The sequence below is a fragment of the Triticum aestivum genome, chromosome 3A, assembly GCF_018294505.1.
Source record: "Triticum aestivum cultivar Chinese Spring chromosome 3A, IWGSC CS RefSeq v2.1, whole genome shotgun sequence".
NCBI classification, from domain to species: Eukaryota; Viridiplantae; Streptophyta; class Magnoliopsida; order Poales; family Poaceae; genus Triticum; species Triticum aestivum.
The window spans coordinates 466353850-466376552 of record NC_057800.1 but is presented as its reverse complement, the minus strand read 5'-3'; positions in this window follow the sequence as shown (position 1 = coordinate 466376552).

Below are 22703 nucleotides of genomic sequence, written 5' to 3'. Positions count from 1 at the left end.
GCTACACGCGCTGGCGCTCGCCTGGTGCCCACCTGGTCTTGATCGTCATGGCTCATGTCACGAGGACCTCACGAGGTTTGCCTTGCCTTGATCTCTCCTCCCCTCGCGAGCCAGCCTGGCGAGGCCGCTCCTGAGGATGTCTCGCGTCGTCCGCCTCGCGAGGCTTGGCCCCTCACGAGGGCCTTGAATACCTCGTCAGTGAAGATGGGCCGTAAAGACCTCCTAGCCCAGCCACGCCGTGGGCCGCAGGTAGGCAAGTCTGGGGACCCCCGTTCCCAGAACACCAACAGTAGCCCCCGGGCCCAAGGCGCGCTCGGGCTTGGCTTCGAGGCGAAGCCAAAGGTCAAGCGCGGAGCGCCACGGGCCCCAAAAGCCCGTGGCCTCGGTTGACGCGTGGCAGTTGATTGGACATGGGCGTCTCCGTTTCCCCATGCTGCCTCTGCAACTGCCCATCTTGACAAAAAGGCCGACGCAGATAGTGCTTGCCTTCATTGCTTCTTCCTCGCCTTGATCCAGACCCCCTTTCTCGCTCCTTGCTGCCGAAACCTCCAGATCTGCTCCAACCTCGCTCCGCATCTGCGACCAATGGCGCCGCGCAAGGTCAAGCCCTCCTCGGTGCTGGCTTGGTTCGAGCCAGCCCTCGATGCACCCAACGTCACGGAGAAGAACCTAGCCGCCACGCGCTTGCTGACGGCGGGGGAGAGCAACAAGAGGGGGAAGATGGAGCTCCGGCTTTCCTCCGACACGCCAGAGCTTGAGGGAAGCACCTTCTTCCCTTTCTTCATGAGCAGCATCGCCGCCGGGTTGGTTCCCCGCTTTTTTGATTTATTTTTCGAGGTCCTCGACCACTACGGGCTACAGGCGCTGCATCTCCATCCCAACTCCATTCTTCTCTTGTCTATCTTCACCTACTATTGCGAGGCATTCCTGGGCGTGATGCCGTTCGTGGCACTGCTGCGCCACTTCTTCTTCCTCTGCCTCACTGGCGGCCATATCTCTGGGTGCGCCAACTTCATCGCGGCCGGCCAGGCCAACTCGATCTCAAACACCGGGAAGAGGGTTGATAACATTAGGGCCAAATGGGTCATGATGAGTGCCAAGTGCATCCATCCATGCTTGGAACTGCCGATGGACGTGCCCAGTCTGACAAGGGGTGGTCTCGTGTAGAGCTCACCGACGAGCGGGCGTCGTCGGTGTTGGAGCTGATGAAGATCGATTTGAAGCCGGGCAATACGAAGGCGGCCAATGTGATGGGGGCCATGCTCCTGAAGGTATTCTTGACGCTATGCATTGCTCCACTTCAGGCGCGCGTGTGCCCTTTGTGGAAGCTTGGAGATGAAGAAGACAAGACTCGTCTGAGCCCGGTGGCCTTGCCTGATGACGAGCTGACTGCATTTCTGCGCCTCTTGGTTGGGGATAACCAAGAGTACCCGCCGAGCGCCTTTGTTCCTTTGTTCCATCGCAAGGACTGGGAGCAATTCGTTGCCTCCAGGCCGACTTTTGGCGCGCACGGGCTGGTGCCGCCGGTGCTCGCTGGGGCCTCTACAACGCCGAAGCCGGTGGAGGTGTCTTCTGATGAGTCTCGTAGGGAGGAAGAGGAGGAGGACTCGGAGGGGATCCCTGAGGATATGGGGGAGAACTCCCCCTTGAGCAAGGCCGACATCCTCCGCGCTCTACCAGACAACGCCGAGGTCGATGCCTGCTAGGAGGAGAGGGGGCTGCCCCTCATCCCAACAAGGGGTAGATCGTCGCTGGTCTCTCGAGATGCTGCCTCCAACTTGGTACCGCCTGGGGCCGGCTGTGGCCTTTCTGCTGCGCCGTCTTCTGCCCCCGGAGCCCATGTGCCCACTCCTCAGGTCCTGACGCTTTCGGGTTTTAGGCTCCCCAAGCGGAAGGTGGACTATGTCGCAGTGGATCAGTAAGTGCTTCGAGCTTCGTATTGTTCCTGCTTGTACTTGCTATTTTCTGACATTCGCCCTTGGTTGATCAGGCCAGAGTCTTCAGCGAAGAAGAGGAAGGAAGATGCCGCGGCCGTGCCCCCTCTGTGGAGAAATGAGGCGACAGAACCCACACCCCCTAGCCCGGTCGCCCTCGCGAGGCCAAGAGGAGCATCGGCAGGAGGAATCAGCCCCCATGTCTCCGTCGGCTCCGGAAGTGCTGGCACCCGGCTCGGCTGATGAGGTCCCAAGGGCTCCGGATCCGTTGATCTTCCAGGCTCTGGTAACGACGTCGCCTCCTCCTCCTACCGCGCCTCTGGTCCCAAATTCTTCTACTCCCTCCGTAGTCTTTTAGCATGTCTTCTCGGGGATGGACAAGCTGCGGGAAGACCTCCTAGGCGCGGACCCACACCTAGCGGCCGGGCGCCTGGAGCTGGCCTCAGGCTGGCTTCACTCCGACTCGACAGTTCGAGTGTCGCCGAGCCAGGACACGGCGGCCTTCGAGAAGGAGAAGCAGGCCGCCACCAGAGCTGCAGCCGATCACGAGGCGGTGCTGATGGATGCCGAGGCCGCCCGCGACCGCTGCCGAAAGCTGGAGGGTGAGTTGAAGAGCCTGTGCGATGAGCTTGCAAAAGGAGCACGTGACCGCAAAGCGAAGGAGGAGGAGATGAAGGCTTGGGAGGACGCCATCAGGGGTGGCAATGCCAAGCTGGGGGAGCTGACGAAGGTGCAGACCACAGAGCGCAGCCGACTGGAGGAGCTGGAGCAGAAGGTGAAAGCGAGGGAGGCCGAGCTCGACGCCAAGGCGAAGGTCCTGGCCAAAGACTGTGTGGCCTTCTCGCTTCTTGAGAAGAGGTCCAGCATGGCGCTGAAGTCACTGTACGAGAAGGGCCTGGAGAAGCCGCTGACCACCGATGAGGATGGCCCTGCTCAGCTGCTTCCCCACTTGGTGAACGCGCTTGAGGAAGTCGTGGAGGGCATCGGTCCCATGGCTGAGGAAAAGGCTCGTGTCCTTTCTCTTCAGCTGCGCTGATGCGTGTCTTCAACCATATGTACCTTCGCGACCCCAATGCTCGTCTCAACGAGCTGCTGGAGCCTGTAGCTGATGAACATTGTGCGGCCGCTGCCGCAGCTGTGAAAGGTCAGGTGGAGGCCCTGCTGAAGAAGTTCCACGGCTTCGTCCTCGCACCCTCGACCGGTGATGCCACTGATACTGCAGCTGGCGGTGCAGGTGAAGACGACGCTCCAAAGGGAGGAGCACCTTCTGCAGGCGATGGCGGTGTCCAGGGGTGACCTGCGGCTGCTTTCCTGTTTCATTCCTGCAATATGCATCCGGCCTCGTGGAGGCGTTAAAACTTTCATTTGATATTGTGAGGACAATATGTCTTGTAATATTTGCTTCGAGATTTTGCGATTTTCTTCCTATTTGCTTTGTGTTCTATGACGGCAGAGCCTGGCCCCGCACATACCTCAACCGTCGTTGGGACGACCGGAGACCAAGACAGACCAAGGAGTGAGGGGCTACGTGACTAGTTAGGCTCCTGAGTCGCGATGCTCAGGAGTCCCCCTTGACGCGCAAATAGCTTACAGGGAGAGTACGCGAGGACATGTTAATGTTCTACGTCGGCAGAGCCCATCCCCGCGCATACCTCAACCGCCGTTGGGCCGACCGGAGACCAGGACGGACCAAGGAGTGAGGGGCTACGTGACCAGTTAGGATCCTGAGTCGCGATGCTCAGGAGCCCCCCTTGACGTGCAAACAGTCTCTATACCTTTGCCCTCGTCGAGGCTCGGCTTGGGAGGGGCGTGCGATGACCAGGTCCGGGAGACCTAGTTGGGTGGCGAGCGCTTGGGCGTGACCCGAGCGCAACCCCCGTGCCCAGCCCCCTCGCACGGCTCTCCCGAGGGGAGGCGTTGCGACGAGGCCGGACACTAAGCTCTGGGGCTCCATGAGGTTTGTACGACCGTGAAGCCGCCATCAGTTGTTTATCACCAGCACGGAGCATAGTGCTTCCGCTTGTGCATGGGCATAGCCACTCCTCGGCAGTGTCGATGGCCAGCGCGGAGCATGGTGCTTCCACTTGTGCATGGGAGGGGGGCTCCCTCTGCGGAGAGCCCCCAGGGCGTGTACAGCCCCGCCCTGACACGTGGCTTGCACGGCAGGGCTAGACGAGGTGTATCTGGGCACTCGTGAGACAGTGCGGGACTCACAAGGCCCTACGTCATGGCGGCTTGCGCCTGGTCTTGGTTCTTGTTTGCTGTGCTGGTCCTGCGAGGTGGTCATACAACCTGCGCCAAAAGAATCTCCTAAGGTTATCGCGTGAGAAAGCCAAGCACCAACGGCCCCAGGAGGTGATCACTAGGCGAGGGCCCCGCCTTGCGCCACCCTCAACCACCATTGGGGCGTCCGGAAACTAGGACGAGACCAAGGGGCAAAGAGGATGCTGGCGGAACCCTCGGCGACCACGGGTCCTCTGTCGGGAGGGGGGAGGCTCGCCGGCGCTTCCCCCGAGAGAGGGCCTACCTCCATGCAGCACCTTGCTCCGTGTGGTGCGGGGAAGGGCCTGGCTCTGGGTCTCTCCCGTGCAGGCCCTTGAGCACCACTCCTGCCGCCGGCTGTGCCACTGCCCTGAGGTCTCTAACTGCTACTGCAGCCTGGTTCTCCTACAGTTCGTGGTTAGTGTAAGCTTGCTCCTAAGATATTGACCGTACCACGCCGTCGTTGTTGCTGAAGGGGTCGGCGAAGCCTCCGGGCGTCTCACGGAAGACCTGAGCCTTGGGCCCTCTAGCCGCCCATCTCGGTCCGGGGAACGGATCGGGGCCTTCACCCGGCAAGTATTCCGGGTTCACCATGCGGGGCACATAGGCGTCCATGACCACCTCACCAGAACTGCTGCCAAGGTGCCCCGCGCCTTGAGCTGCTAGTCGCGGCGCTTGGCCCTGGTGTCTGCTGTGTGGTATCCTGGCGCGTCCTCGCGATGGACCGTCGACGCTTGTCCCTCCTAGCGATGGCATGGTCGTGGCAGGACGGCCCATGCCAGGACCCGCGCCGGCATCGTCGGATCCCCCTGACGCCCCAAGGGGTGCGCGGGCTCGCCCGGGCCTCGCGCGCGCTTCTGCCACAACCTGGGGTGTGGTCAAGGAGCAGAAGGGCGGCATACCCCTGCAGGCGGCGTCCAGTAGTTCGGCGACTCGCTCCAGTAGTGCATCATGACCGCTCTCCGCCAGCCAGCACCACAGCAGCTCCCGCGCTATGATGAGTGCGGCTCGCATGTTCGCCTGCTCCTGTTAGATGTATGGTGCCATTGCTGCAGCGTAACCTGAGGATTGTGCGGCTGCACACGTGTGCCGCGGCGCGAGGGCGGCGGGTGCCAGCCCATGCTGCTCGCGCCCGTGGGTGTTGGGCGGCGTGCGAGCTGCCTGGAGCGTGATTTGAGGTCTTCTGGAGCAGATGGCGGCGCCCGGGTAGGCCAGGCTGCCCAATGGTCGGCTTGGTTCCTTAGACCGTCAGACATTGGAGTCGTGGGGCAACGACGGGTCGGTCGACGAAGAAGAAAGCTTCGGCACACCCCTACCTAGCGCGCCAAATGTCGGATTCGGGGTTCCGGCAAACCCTTGAGGTTCAAACTCTGGGTTGCGCGCGAAGATCTCTCTCTTCCTAGCTTGCCGAACCCAAGGAACAAGGGACACGAGGGTTTATACTGGTTCGGGCCACCGTTGAGGTGTAATAACCTACTCCAGTATGGTGTGGTGTATTGCCTCGTGGGCTAAGAATGAATCAGTACAGTGGATGAACTGCCTCCTGAGGAGAGGTGTTCTTGCGCTTGATGAGCTGGTGAGATGGCCTTGGTGGAGTGGATCCGATCCAAGATGAGCCGATCCTAGACTACAATGGTGGCTAGTCCTATTTATAGAGGTCCTGGTCCTCTTCCCAAATGTTAGACGGGAAGGGATCCCACAACGGCCAATTTTGAAGGGAGACAACTAGTACAAGTTATCCTGACAGAAGGTGGTCTTCGCCTCCCAAAGGCTCTGGTGGTGATGTAGCTGTGGGCTCCGCGGTGACCTCCATCCTGCGTCCTTCTCGTCTTGGTCTTGTTGCACCAATATGGAAACCTTTGCCTCATGCCTCGGGACTCCTAGTCTGTGCCTGCCTCTTTAGAACCAAAGAGGAAACTGGCACTCTGCGCCCACTGGCGCTCGCCTGGCTCCGGTCGTCATGGCTCATGTCACACGAACCTCGCGAGGTGCCCCCCCCGCCTTGATATCTCCACTCCTAGGGAGCCATCCTGGCGAGGCTGCCCCTGAGGAGGTCCTGCGTCGTCCGCATCGCGAGGCTTGGCCCCTCACGAGGGTCTTGAGTGGTTGCTGATGAAGATGGGCCGTACCGGGCCGCTGGTAGAGCCACGCCGTGGGCCGCAACACTACAAAAAAATACACTTCCGTGATGATACATGTTTGTCACAGTTGGTCGCGTTTTTTGTCATGCATGTACATCCATGAAGATTTTATGACAGAATCAAGATAGTCATACATGTGTTGTCGTAGAAGTGTTCCATGACATTACCAAAATTATCATCACGGAAGTGTCCACTTCCATGACGATAAATCGCGCGTCACAGAAGTGCTTTCATCAAGGGTGACCGACACGTGGCATCCATAATGGAATGCTGTTAAGCTATTAGGTCGGATTTTGGATCCGATAACCCGTTAACAACCCTGACCAATGGGAAATTTCCACGTGTAAAATTCTGATTGGCCGAAGGAAACACGTGTTGCCTCACCGTTGGGACATATGTCATCCACTCATTGGATAGGAGGCGCCTATGATAGGTCGACACGTGGCACGGCCCAACAGTGGCCCATTCTGGTGAAAAAGGCCGGCCCAGTAAAAATTAGCAGGCCGGCCCATATAAGGCCTAATTGTGTCAGGTCCATTTAAGCCCACAGCCCATAGGAGATGTGCCAATTCGGCCTGTCAACAGCCCGTTAAAGATTTGACACCATTGCAGCCCATCGTCAGTTCGAGCCCATTAACAGCCCACTATATATTTGGGCTCAATATCGGCCCAATGAGATTTCGGCCTGTTAACGGCCCATTTAATAGATGGGCCAATTTTCAGGATGTACATCTTTCGGCCTTTTAGCGACCCATTTAAATGTTGGGCTAATTTCTGGCCCGGTGTGTCTTTCAGCCTGTTGACGGCCCATAAATCTGATGGGCCATTTGTAGTCGGACCTGAGTTTCGGCCTTTTAGAGGCCCATTTAAGTGTTGGGCCAATTTCTGGCCCGGTGTCACTTTCAGCCTGTTGACGGCCCATAAATCAGTTGGGCCATTTGTAGTCGGACCTGAGTTTTGGCCTTTTAGCGACCCATTTAAGTGTTGGGCCAATTCCCGGCCCTGTGTGCCTTTCGGCCTGTTAACGGACCATAAATGAGTTGGGCCATTTGTAGTCGGACCTTAGTTTTGGCCTTTTAACGGCCCATGCCCTTCATGGTCCAATACCAGCCCGGTTTCTCTTTCGGCCTGCTAAAGGCCCACAACACAGTTGGGCCGTTTACAATACGACCTGACTTTCGGCCTCTTAGCGGCCCATGCTCTTCATGGTCCAGTACAAGCCCGCTGTCTCTTTCGGCCTGCTAAAGGCCTACAGTATAGTTGGGCCATATGTAGCCCAAACTTAGTAACGGCCTGTTAACGGCCCGTGAAATAAATTGGGGCCACCTGTTGCCCGCTTCGATGTCAGCCTGTTAACGACCCGGGAGGTAAGAGGGCCGACCATTAACTTTCGGCCTAGTAACGCCCATTAACTTAATGGGCCCACTAAAGTTCGTTCATGTCTTTAGGCCAAATTAGATAATTTGAGCCCATTACGACGAGCAATTATGCACAGGACCAAAACCGATCAAGCAAAGGTACGACATACAGGGAATAACGTTGCACATCCAGCATATATTACAGGAAATTACATCCACTGGGCAATCAAAGATTGATGCCAGTGCAAATAAATGAGCAGAACCTAACCATCTACAACGTCACAATCTGCAACCTCAGCACAGATGACGCCCATAAGCATGTGGGCAAGTTCTTGCTGCTTTGCTACACTGTCTCTGAAAACATTGATCAGTTGTTGTGTCGCATGACTCTGCACCTCTGATTCATCCACCATTTCCATCATTGCTTCAGCCATTAATTGGTTCACAAACATACATTTATTCCATTGCATTCGAGACAGAGGATACTGAACAGATTCAGATGGCGATTTTGGCAGGCTTGTATTATTGATAGTGGAGAGTGTCTCGACCACTGCATCATAACATAAATTAGGACGGGAACCAAACAGATTAATCATGAGTTATTGCCATATTACCTGGCCTAGATTTACTGGAAAGAAACAATGGGGTTGCCTTGCTGTTTTCAGAGTTTGTCTTCTTATCTTCAGCAGCCTGCACAAAATTAACACACTAGCATTGCTATCATTGGCCAAGTCAGATAATAGGAAAGCAACATTGACACAACGAACGTTTGGGCAACTAGCCTACACCAAATTAACACAATATGGCACAGCTATCATCAGCCAGGTAAGGTAATACGAAAGCAACATTGACACAATGAATGAATGGGCAACCAGAGAAGCACTACAATTCAGTAATGTGCGTGATATGAGATAGTACATTCATGCAGCTCAGTATGCAAAACTACCAGGCAGTTTTCCTTACAAAAATCAACATTGGCGCCTTTAACATTTTGCTACAACTAATTTTAGATCAGATAAAGGTTAGATTCACGCCGATTAACAAAATACATGCTGATGTAAAAATATAGTGATATACAACAGGTACTTACATCAGCATTGGAGCACAGAGAATTCCCGCAAGATATTTTCCTCGAATACGATCCCAATGGAGGAAGTCTTGTATCGTTTAACCTTATTTTCTAAAAGAGAGATGGGTAAGAAACATGTAGAAAATATGATCAGAATGCTATAAAATTTCATGATGCGAGGATACGCACACGCTTCTTAGAATGGAGTTGACATTCTTTTGCTGGACTGGAGCGGACTAGTTCTTTGGCCACTGGAATCTGCTTATTATCAGTGGGAGTTGGGTTTCTCTGTGCTGGAGCAGTATCTATGAAAAATGGAGTTGGTTTATTATCTCCTGGCGTTTGGATCTTTTGCAAAGACCTGGTTTGTAACCCTTCAGATTCTAACATAGCCGTCTTCCCCTTGCATGCCTTATATAGAAGAATGGTGATTCAGTTATAAAACATGCTACAACAGAGATGGAATAGGTACTGAAGAATAGAAAGGCATGACATATTGACATGTATTCCCTCCATCCGGAAATAAATGGATGGGTCTAGGCGTATTTCAGTTCTAGATACATCCAGTTTTATCCATTTCTGCGACATTTAATCCGGACGGAGGGAGTATGATGTAAGAGCTAGGGATACGACAGGACAACACAGTAAAAAAACACTGAAAAACCCACTGCAGAACCAAAGTATTCAAACCCACTGATATGAGATAGTACACTCATGCAGCTCAGGATGCAAAACTACCAGGCAGTTTTCCTTGCAAAAATCAACATTGTGGCCTTTAATCATACATTTTGCTACAACTAAATTTAGATCAGATAAAGGTTGGATTCACGCCGATTAACAAAATACATGCTGATGTAAAAATATAGTGATATACAACAGGTACTTACATCTACATTGGAGCACAGAGAATTCCTGCAAGAATCTTTCCTCATAAACGATACCATTGCAGAAATTCTTCTATCTGTTAAGCTTATTTTCTAAAAGAGAGATGGGTAAGAAACATGTAGAAAATATGATCAGCATGCTATAAAATTTCATGATGCAAGGATACGCACACGCTTCTTAGAATTGAGTTGACATGTTTTTGCTGGACTGGAGCGGACTAGTTCTTTGGCCACTGGAATCTGCTTATTATCAGTAGGAGTTGGGTTTCTCTGTGCTGGAGCAGTATCTATAAAAACTGGAGTTGGTTTATTATCTCCTGGCGTTTGGATCTTTTGCAAAGGCCTTGTTTGTAACCCTTCAGATTCTAACATAGTCGTCTTCCCCTTGCATGCCTTGTATAGAAGAATGGTGCTTTAATTATAAAACATGCGACAACAGAGAGATGGAATAGGTACTGAAGAATAGAAAGGCATGACATATTGACATGTATTCCCTCCATCCGGAAAAAATGGATGGGTCTAGGCGTATTTCAGTTCTAGATACATCCTTTTTTATCCATTTCGGCAACATGTAATCCAGACGGAGGGAGTATGGTGTAAGAGCTAGGGATACGACAGGACAACACAGCAAAAAAACACTAGTTGAATGTAAAACTGTATGGTAGCGGAATACATACAGAAATAACTAAGGCAACATACACGTGTATGATTGGGAAAATAAGATGGCATTGCAACAGAGCACTAGAACAACACTTCAATGTAAAAAAACATGGTATGGTAGATAGATGAAGTACATACTGATGAATAACAATGCATGAGATATTCAGAAGCATGATGTCCAAATTAAGCAGATGGCATTGCGATAGAGTAGAATGACAGTACTTGAATTTGAAAACATGTTATCATGAATGGAATAGGTACTGAAAAACAGGAAGGCATGACATATTTACATGCATGATCAGCATGCTAAGCACATGGCATTGCAACAGAGTAGATACACTCCAGGACATTATATGCATGTTGTACCCATATCACAGGCCAAGTTAGAGCAAGGACCTTGTGGGGTGAAGAGGATTCATCATCTTTCTGCAAGTCTTCTGAAGAACTGCCTTTACATGTTCCATCATATTGGGTATCATTGACATCAAGTTTATTGGCCTTTACATTGCTCCGTGAGGTTCTTGTGGATATATCAGTGTGTGCAATTATATCTGACATGCATGGAAGACAACTAGTAGTTAGATTTATGTAATGAGTGCCTGTAGGAGACGACATAAATAGTAGGACTGGGGTTAACTAGCAGCAACAGGTCTCATAAACTAAAGGGAGAACACAGATGAAAGCTACAGAATATGTATCGTTTGTACTCGAGATTAACTAGATGGCACACAAAAGTATTAAAGAACAACATAGGTAATACTAGAAGTGGTATAATACTATAATCACCAGCCTGTGGGATAGCATTGGCTGATGGATGATAACTATGGAACAACGTTACCTAAAGAACAAGTATCTTAGCTGAACTATGGAACAACGTTAACTCCTGAACAAGACCCGTAAGAGATCAGCATGAATATACAGTGAAATGTGATGATCTATTTTCCATGCTTAGATGAATAACAAAGCCATAAATGTTGCACACAAGTAAGATGAGGGTACAACCTATCTGGCTGCCATCCATAGGAGTGAGCATCATGTGCTGACTTGTCGATGGCCCTGCAGTTGTTGTGGCTGTCCATGTCGGGCACGCGCATTCGATGCAGGGAACTGTTGAGTGGGGACTATAGCTCCCTTCTGGTGTATGCTTCCCTTGTTGGAGCAGCTGCGGTGAGTCGGAAGACGGTGTGTCTGAAGATGCAGATAACGCATAATGTTAAGAACGACATATCTCTTTGATCTGAAGAAATACACTAAGAGATCAACAGCAAGGTACGAGAGTGGTCACACGTCTGTTGACTGAAGACTAAATTGGGGTCACACGATTTTATTTTATTTTGGTACTGTCCGATCTACGCCGGATGGCTGGCCGTCTTGTGCCTCCCGGCTGACACTGTTCGGAATCTTCCCCGAAGAGCCAGCGACCAACGGCAGAGCAGCCTGCCTCCGCCGTCCGTGGCCCCGGCCAAAACCCCGCTCCCCGCCCCACCGCACTGCCGTGGTTGCGCCGCCCCCGGGCCAATCCACAAAGACTCCCCGTCATCCAGATCCGGCGGCGGCAGTACCTTCAACCCACGCAACTCTAAAAGATAGCCATCTAAGCGCTGCTTCCGCGGCGAACTTGCGGCCCCGCACCCTTACGTTAGACACCAGCCAACCGGCAGCCTAGGAGCTCCGCCGCCTCGAGGGGTGCTGCTTCCCATTGGGAATCGATTGGCCCAGAATAAAAATTCAGACAACTGACGCCTAAATAAAGTGATTTGAGATGAGGGTGCGACCTATCTGGCGGCATGGTGAAGTAGGCAGGTCCAGCTGCCGAGTCGGTGAGGCCGGCGCGGTTGCGGTGGCGACCGGCGGCAGGGAAAGAGCGATGTCGCGACGGTCGACGGCTACGCGGAAGCAGCGCCAGGACTCTGGACGGATCCGAAGTTGGAGCCGCTCCGGCGCCATGAACAACGGCGGGGGTGAATCGGCTCCGGTACGGTTCACGCGGCCGTCGTCGAGGCAGCACCAGCAGCACGGAGTAAGAGGCACACGGCCCAGTGCACGACGGCAAATGGACAGCGTCTCCGGCATTAGGGAGGAGGGCGGCTGTGAAATTGGTGCGGTGGGGGCGCCATGGAGGTGGGGCTGAGGTTTCGTGGCTCGGGAGAAGGGAGCTTCCCGGGGAGAAGGTGATTTGGCGCCCACGAGGTATGAATGGGGGCGGGCGGGGGGGGGGGGAATTGGGAGGGGAGTGGAACCATGTCTTACGGACGCATTTGTCTGAAATGTGAGGGGGAGTTACAGTTCTACCCTTGCCTATAGGCTTCTCGGCTTGGGTCTGTGTACTGAGGGTCGGGGATAGTAGAGTAACTTTGCTTCTCCCCAAATAGTGGGCGGGAGCGATTTCGGGCGAGGAGGGCGTGTTTTGAACTATAGTGGGCGCGAGCGATTTCGGGCGAGGAGAGCGTGTTTTGAAATAGTGGGCGCGAGCTATTTCGGGCGAGGAGAGCGTGTTTTGCCGACCATGGTTTATGAATTATTCGGCACATGTCATTTCGGCCGAGGAGAAGGCGCGCTTGGATGAAGTTACGAACCTACCCTCGATGTACAACGGGCCAATTGATGCGTGTCCCACATAGGACGGTAATTTCGCGTCTCCCATTTATTTGCTCGGGCGAATTCCACCGAGCAGAGAGGTTGTTTAACGGTTCGTTCAAATTTTGGGAGAACGAGCATCCACGTCTACCTTACCAAGTCGATTCGGATCAAATTTTGAAATATTAGCTTGCCACTTCTTTTTTAGATGGAGAGATGATGCTCGGGAGTAATGTGTTTTTACATGCTCGTTGCTAGCGATTTACTATATGACAAATAGTTGACCCACTCAAAAACGTGAATCAAACCCAAAATTAAATATCTCGATTCAATGAAATAGCTCGTTTAGTAGGTCAAAATAGTGAACTAAGTCCAAAATTGAACACCTCAATCGAGTAGCATGTTGTACAGTATTATAGTACTCCATGAACATGTTGAAAGTCAAATTAATGAACTTGTTTGATATACGCATATATCCGTTCATGTGTGGATTGCAGACAACATGTTCTCCAATTTAAATATTTGAATGCAAGTTTATATCGAAACATGGTTTATATCAGTCTTTGATGCATAAAACGCGACCTCCCCCTCTCCCGGACTCCTGTTCTCTCTCTCTCTCTCTCTCTGTCACCGACAATCTTCAATTCTGTCGCACACGTCCGACACAAAAACCTTGTTGGTCCCTCTCCCTTTTCTCCATCTCTCTCTCTCTCTCTCCCTCTCTCTCTCTCTCTTTGTGTGTGTGGGGGGTCTTTCTAGTTCGCATGCATATATACACCATTTATAGGTCTCTCTCGCACACTATGTATGATACTCTAGCTAGTCCAAGCTAGATATCTTGGGTGCACTCATCGTACGCACACAAATTCCTTGGCTCTTCGCCCGTAACTCTCTCACACACCACTATGTCGTCTCAGAGCTCTTCCCCCCTCTCTCAAACTCTCCATCCACCTGGGTCACACATACACATGCATATCTCACTCGCACTCGATAGGCCCATCTAAAACTCTATCTCCCCCCTCGTTCTCTCTCCATCTCACACGCGCACACACACAATCTCATGCCCAGCTAGCCAAGTATGATGGTCTCTCACTCAATTGTAGGCACACGCAGTCCCCCCTATATGTATATGACTAGCTAATCTTAGTCTCCATCACAAACATGTGCATGGTCTATCTCGATTTCTCTCGGGGCATCTTTCTATCGCGCACGCACTCCCTCGATCTCCCACCCATATAGTCCCCTCACGATCTCGACGGGATCTCTCTATCACAAACACACCCTCTCTCCCTCCCCATGCGTCCATGCCATCCATGTGTCCCTCTCGACCTTTGTTCCTTGTTGGCCAGACCTCTATTGGACATGTGCTACAGGGGTGTCTCTCTCCGTTGCAAACAATCACACACTAGCTATCTTCGTGTATCTCCTCGCCTCGCTTTTCCATCTCGGAGATGCATGCGTGATATGTTCGCATAAGAAACGAAAAACACACACTCTCTCTCTAATTTATCGTTTGTTGTCACTTTCTCTTTCACACACATACTCTTTTTGCACACTTACTCATTCTCCTTCACACGCACTTGATCTGTCTCGACTGAGGCACTCTCCTCGGTCCATAGCATATAGATTTATTGAAAAGTCAAACATCACAAAGTTTGACCATGTACGTGGAGAAAAAGAATTACATCTAGTACGGCAAACATATACCATTAGATTCACCATGAGATGTAGTTTTGTATGATGTATCTTTGGTATTGTAGATATAAATAACATTTGCGTAAACCTGATCAAAGTTTCCAAAGTTTGACTTCTAAAAAATTTACATGCACTGCATTATCGAGCGGATGGAATATCTCTTTCCCCCTCTCAGCTATCTGACGCACCACTCAGCCTTATCGGGGCTCCTCAATCTCTCTCAAACTTTATTGGTCAGTTTGGTTCGTGACCTGACCCTCATGCCTTGATGGCCGGTACTGCCTGGTGTGGACGTGAGATGTAAAATATTTCTGCCTGGCCAGGCTTGTGTGGTGCTGAAGCGTTTGGTTCATGCCTGGGCCAGGCAAAGCATCAACGTCCCATCAATCAATCCATGCATCAATTATTTAATGCTAATATCCATCCATGTTGCTGTTAGCCTCGTGGCCACACGACCAGGCACGGCCAGGCGTTCGAAATCGGTCGCCTGGGCCAGGCTACTTGCAGTGTCTGGAGTTCAGCCAGGCTAATTAAAGTGCAAGGGAACCCAGGCCAGGCGGGCTTTCTTTTTCACAGGGTAGCAACCAAACAAGCGTGCATGAAATCCAGCCACAACCCCAGGCCAGGCAAAAGATGCTCAGGACGCAAGCCAAACTGGCCTTATATCTCCCTGGTTCACACATACACATGTCTCGCTCGCGCTATACATATAGACCCATCCAACACTCTCCGCCCTTGTTCTCTCTCCATGTGACACGCACCCCCCTAAGTACCATAATCCCTCACTCCATCATAGGCGCAAGCACTCCCCCCTCCTAAGTATGATTATCTCTTACTAGCCATCAGGAACACACGTATTGTCTCCTTCCATCCATACGTCTATCTCGATATCTCTCGGGGCATCTTCTATCGCGCACACACCTTGTCACTCGATCTCCCACCCATGTAGTCCCATCACGATCTCCAGGGGATCTCTCTATGACAAACATACACTCTCTCCTCCCCATGTCTGCATTTTCTCTGTACGTCTCTCTCGACCTCTCTCCCTTGTTTGTCAGACCCCTCTTGGCCACGTGCTAGGGGTCTTGCTCTCTCGGTTCCAAACAACCACACACTATCTCCTCACCTTGCCTCCGTTGTCGAAGATGCATGTGTGATATGTTTGCATAAGACACACACGCTTTTTCTCTACTTTTATCGTGTGTTGTCCATGTCTCTTTCACACACGCACACACACTTTTTTCACTCCCTCTCTCTCTCTAGTTAGGGACTCTGTCACGTCCATAAGCATATGGATGTTTTGAAAAGTCAAACCTCAGAAAAGTTTGACCAGGTATATGTGGAGAAAAACATTTACATCTGGAACGATCATTAGATTCATCACAACATGTACTTACTTCATACTATCATTTATCTTTGGTATTGTAGATATAAGTAATTTCTTTATAAACTTGGTCAAAGTTTCAAAAGTTTGACTTAAAAAAATGTTGGAACTACATTATCGAACGGAGGGAGTAGCTCTTCTCTCTCTCTCTCTGCTATCTCTCACGGGCCTCCCCTCTCACTCGAACTCTCTATACCGATAGATTATACGCTCACTATGTCAGCATATAACTCCGTATATTATTTAGTTGACCGGTCAACCAATCCACATGCTGCCTTGTCAGCTCGTATTCTGTATCTTCGTGTGCTGGCCCATGTGGCAGTGGGTGAAAGTAAGTAAACTAGAGGCCCATCTGACACGCGGTGAAGTAAACAAAGTTGAAACCACTCGGGGTACCACCCCGCACGCTAGTAAATTGAGGGCGCATTAAGGACAAACTTCTTGCGCGCGAAGGACGCACTCGCGCACAATCACCATTGCGCGGCGGCATGCATAGAAGGACGCACTCGCGCACACCCAGCACACAACACACACCCGCACACGTGTACACCGGCGTCGCCGCCGGTTGAGATGGACGGCGAGGCAGCCAACAAGCCGAGGCGGCTCGAGCCAAAACCGCATCCGGCGAGCCTGGACTTCATCAGCAGCCTCCCCGATGATATGTTGCTCGTCATCATCGGCCTCCTCCCCACAAAATCTGCCGTGCGGACCGCCCTGCTCTCCCGGCAGTGGTGCCCCCTCTGGCGCTGCGTCCCCCTCAACCTCACCATCGACAGCTGCCTCTGCGACGGGGATTGCAAACGCATGGCCGCAGTCTACAAGATCCTTTCATCACAACTTGTAATATTGCCATGTCCTATTCCTACGTTTTCAAAATCCTGGGAATCAAACAGGTTCTGAGTTGGTGATGATGTTGTGCCTCCCATCTTTCACCAATAGCCGTCGGATCTAGATCTGACGCATACAAACCAAGCTTCTCCATTTTTGCAAAAAGATGCACGCACTTGTTCCCTATTTACAAACAACTCCTTGTCTCTCACAATCGGCCTTATCTCCTCCCCACCACATCTAGAAGGCCGTGGAAAAATCTGGCACGATGGCCGCTGCCGGAGCCGTCCACCCCAATCTTAGTGTTCCGTGCAATGCACAGGCATCTATGCACGGGAAATTATGTCGAACAGGGCTAGTTGTAATCTGGCTAGCTCTACAGCCATGATGATAGTGACTGCAGACGGTGAGGCTGACTATGGTATGCTGAACACGGCGCCTATACTCAGGTGTCATCTCCGGCGCAGGGTCTTGTCACTTCACTGTGAGGAGCAGCACGTAATAATTTGACCAACGGGTAGTACAGTGCTAGTACTCCTACTACTACATTGGTAGTACTAGTACTAGTAGTAGTAGCACCACCGTCTGGATGTAGGAGTACTACCACATCCATCTGGATTTTAGTATTTGACTAGCAATATCTAGTAATGCATGTCACAAAAAATGTACTACTCCCTCTGTAAATAAATACATGGTGTTTTATTCCTATCGGCGAGAGAACTTAATGTTTTTTTGCTAACTAGAGTGCTAATAGGATTACATGCAATGAACTAAACACTACATGTCATGTTTGGTAGTCTCAAGTCATTGAAAGCATGCACGGCCCACATCTCTCATTGGTTGATATGTCATGAAATAAGAAACAAGGAGGGAGTTAATGCACCGTGCCTAAGTATTTTGGGATTATTTGGTTTTCATAAGGTGACTTACACAACATTTTTATTCACATGCATTAACATTTTATTAGTTAAATCAATGGTCAAAACTTGGCGCAAATTGCAAAGGGTACCAATAAACCAATAAACATCAAACTTCTCTTGTTTGGCCCCAACTAGAGGTCCGGTGAGATGACTATACTACACCGGCACGGAGGGGGATGCAGCTTCATTGACTTACGACAACTGCCTTTGGGTGAATGACACGTGGGCCCAGGGGGTGGCTGGCCCACCTATCATACAACCAAAGGCAGGTGTAGTAGAGGGCCGAGGAGTAGTACAAAATCCTACGCACCTACGCACACTAACCAAGGGCAAGAGTGATCACTGGAATCACAAGATCAGTTGACTAGAAGCTAAGCTAGACCCATGGAGGAGATGAGCGCGAGCATTAGCCGGCTGTGCCAGATGGTCCACGACGCCGGCCTGCAGCCCAGCATCGAGGAACGTCTCCAGGTAGTATTGCTTGAGGCCACCAGGGCGAGGGGCCGCTTGGATGACAGCTTCGTCTCCTTGTTCAACGAGGTCCTCATCGGTTTTCTCGACAAGTTCACCGTTGTCAAGAAGCTTGCGGACGACTTTCACGTAAGCCTCCAGCCGACGCGCCCAGGCTCTGTGATGCCCGCCACCCTCAACGACTATGGTGACAACCTCTTCGACGCACTGGTGGCCCTGCGACTGCCCGCCGTCGCGCCGGAGAATGTCCACCTCGAGGTCGCGCTCGCCGTGCAGCGCCTGGCGCATCAAGACACCATCGACATAATCACCCACGTCTACGCGCAAATCGTCCACAAGGACTACTACATGCAAGAGGAGGACGATAGGACGCTGACCTTCTTGGACCGCAGGGCAACCTTGGACGACACTGTTTAGAAGCACGTTGAGCTCGCCGCCAACGCCGCTGCTCCTCACACGTCGGTTGGTTACCCGACGCACTAGGGCGTGAGGATGTCGTTGATGGATCCGTATGTATTTTTATCTTTCCATCAAATCCATGTAGTAGTATATGATACTACAGTAATTATCTTACCTTTTGCATCAACTTCATAATTTTTGTACGTACTCCATGCATGAACGGCGCAAGAACCAAACTTCTCATTACTCTAGGCAAAATCGTTATTTTCTATCTAACGGTTGCGCCATGGAGCAGAACCAAATTTTACAAGTTACGAGTTCAAAAGGAAAAGCCTGCCGTGTTCGCGTCACACCCCCACACGGTTGGCCCGGCACGCCGCTCAAGCGGGAATGCGTGCGGTGTTGCATTTTCACTTACAAGTGGGACTGCAGTTGAGCAAACCGACTATCAGCAAACCCCCACCCCGCCCACCATGCGATGACTGAGAAAACAGGAGGGAGAAGAGATGGCTGTAGCACGGACTCCAAGAAAATTGGTGTCGGATGGGACTCGTGTGGGTGACGTGTGTCGTACTAGTAGACGTGAATGCTAATTATGGCCCATGCCACCCCACTATATCGAGGTACGTAGAACAAATTTCCTGCAGTCCATGCTCAGCCCTCCTCTATCTCTCTTCTCAGCCAGCCAGCGGACGCGCAGAGCCCATCGTCTGTTTGCTCACATGCGGCCCCACATGTCAGTGAAAACGCAAGAGGACCCACTAAACCTGCACATCTTTCACCTCAATGTGCTGGTGATGAAAAACAAATCCAATAAAGATCTTCGGTGGCCGCTTTTGGAGTTACTCAAGAGTAGTAAGATTCTATTTACAGTTTAACCCAAGATGCGCATCTCGTGGCTTCAACTACCACTCTATTTTCTTTCATGACACGACCTGGATGCTGGATGTCCCACGTGTCGGCAAAAGGAGGAAGAACCCGACCAAATCTTCGGTTGTGCTCTCGGATTAGACTAGTTGTGCTAACTTAAAAATTTTATTGTGTACTCCCTCCGTTCCAAAATACTTGACTTCCATTTGTCCAAAAATGGATGTACCTATATACTAAAACATGTCTAGATACATATATATTTTGACAAATAGAAGGCATGTATTGTGCAACGGAGGGAGTAGAATGGATGCAAGTTTTTGTATTGGGAAGAAGAGTACATCCATATATTGATAGAGCGCAATTTAGTAGATGTTCTATCACTTTTAGCTAGCACAGAGGCTAGAGATGAGATTAGTGCACTTGTTGATACTCCTACTAGAATAGAGGCTAGACATGAGACTAGATGCGAGGAAGCAACGTCTACTTCTTTACACTCGAAGAAGAAAGAAGCACGCAAGATCGAGCCTCCGCAGATCAACAATGAATGCATCGAGAAGGCACTAATCCAACTTACAGGAGTAGTAAAATGTATTCTTGTGGTTCTTGTTTTCTTTGGTCTTGCTTTTCTAGTCAAAATTATCGTTGGAGTTCGTGCAAAACAGAGGTCCGTTTGGGGTCGTGCGTTGGAGTTGGCCTTACAAGTGGGACCGCAGTTAAGGAAACCGACTATCGGCAATCCCCACCTCGCCCGGCACGCGATGGCTGAAGTTAGAGAAACGACGAGGTTGAGGAGATTGCTCTAGCACGGACTCCAAGAAATAATATGGTGTCAAATGGATGTCGTGGTGGTGGCGTGTGCCGTACTCCGGGACGTGAATGCTTGTTCTGGCCCATGCCACCCTACTACTCCTACTACTTACTCCTACTATATAGTACTAGTATCGAGGATTTGAGGTGCTGGTTACGTACAGCGAACACATTAACATATGGCTATAGTAAAAACACCCGCCCGACGCGCGAAGCATGTGAAGCTAGTACAAATAGTGTACTACTATTATTGATTGGCCTAATCCGATAACTTGTTGCAATGCACGTACAATTATGTATTCGGAAAATATTTTTTTGCCTCATCGCACCACTCACTCAGAAGCGACTCGAAAGCAATTCATAAATTATTAAGTTTATCACAGGCATACCATTTTATTACATACAACAGGTCATCAACCCACATCGACAACGAGGATACATTATAAATACTAAAGTTTTCACCACACAACAAATAACAAGCAATGAAATGAACTTCAACTCAACCATTCCTCGGTGTTGGAAACGCTTGCTTTGAACCACAAGTGATTCTCTGGGACGGGCCATCGATTGTCGATCTGGAAACCAACGCAGGACTGATCATCTAGGCTGAAGCGGCCTACTATATTAGTACCAGGGTAGGGAACCACCCAAATGTCTGAGGTATAGACACATTTGCTTCTCATAAATGGTACTAGTAACGTTGTGTCAACAGCAGTTGGATCGCCTTTCACCATCATCGGATAGTTTTGTCCAAGGAAGAGCGAGTTTTCTCCAAGACTATCAATTCTGTACCAGTGAGAAGGAGTTGGCGCTAGCACACTAGTATACATCCCGAATACCATGCAACAGGTGTTGGAATAGATCCGGAGAGTGCAACCATGGGAGACTACACCTACTTCCTTAGCAGTAACATCATCAGTGGGCTGTATACACACAAGAAGAGGTGACCCATCGGAATTAGTTGCCAGGCGCCACAGAGTATATGGGCACTGCTCATCCTCATGCTCGTGATCATCACCATCGTCATCTCCCCCTTGGTTATAAAAAATTTCAAGTATAGGTGGTGGGATGTTCACAGGACCTTCGAAACACAAGAAGAAGGTTAATTAGTAAAGGGAAACTTGCTAACCCGCATGCATGTGGATGAAACAATTATAATTACGGTGGAAGACAAACGTACCGAAACTACGAGGATCCCATGCAAAAATAGTGCCACGAGTGGTGGCAGCAAACACAAGGCCCTCGTATTGAATTGCATCACAGTACTCACCCGTGTACAGAAACTGATTTTTGAGCAATATCCATCGAGTCAAACCACCAAGGATGGCAACAAGCTTGTCGAAGATAGCAACAACTTGATAGTTGTTGTAATTCCAAGAGCAGTTGGGAACTCGACAAATTGCTATCTTCCGTAGAAGACAGTCACCATGATCGTATTTGAACGTGCATACAATATCGGTGTGCTCAACCTCTGGGCACTCTGCTGAGATTTTGGAAGTGGAACCCGTCACGAGTGTACACATTCACAAGTTCCCACTCGCAGTTGGACCCAATGTAAACAACCCAATCTCCATTTGCGCCTGCCCAAGACTTGCTCTCAAGCAATGGCATCTTAACATCATACATATCATTATCAAGCGGCATCAACTGGCACAGGGCGAGGCCTCCGTCGTGCCGGTGCCAGTCATCAGGGTCACGGCGAAGAAGATAGGGGAGATCAAACCGCTCCTTTACTCTTGGGTTCTTTGTAATGATGTTATTAGTTGAGTCGAGAATGGGCTTGAACGAACCTGCCATGCTAGCCGAGGTGATGACGTCACATCGATCAATGAGTTCCTCCACCATGTCATCTTTCAGATCGGGGCAAGAATAACGGGGTCGTTTCTGGCCTGTTCCCTCCATGGAGAAGACGATCGAACAATGGCAGAAGAAAGGGTGAAGGGCTGAAGGAAAATGGAGGTGGGAGAGGAAGAGCGTGCGACAACAGTTCCAAATCGAGAGGGAAAGGCGAAGAGTCGGTGGTCGGTTGCGAGTTTGCCATGGTTCACGAAGTGGCGCCCTGGCCTACACGTTCGTTCGGAAATACTCCTACTACTCACCGTCGTCTCACTGATATGTTAGAATGGGACCACATGTCAACGAAACATGGTGTGTAATTTCTCGTGCAAAATGCGATCTGGCCGCGTTGGCCCGAGGTGCCGCATTAGTTATCGACCTTTATTTTTTAATGGCGTGCCGATCAATTTTGAAGCACGACTAACTGGTACTGTACGCAGAGAAAATATAAACTACTCTATCACTACTCCACCTCCAGTACTAGTTGTATAAAAAAGATATATAGGCTGGAGCTTGAGCGCTTTCTTGCTAAGGGCTGCCCACTTGCTTCTCACACTACCACCCTCTCTCCAGATCTAAAAAAGACGGCCCCTCTCTCCCTCCTCACC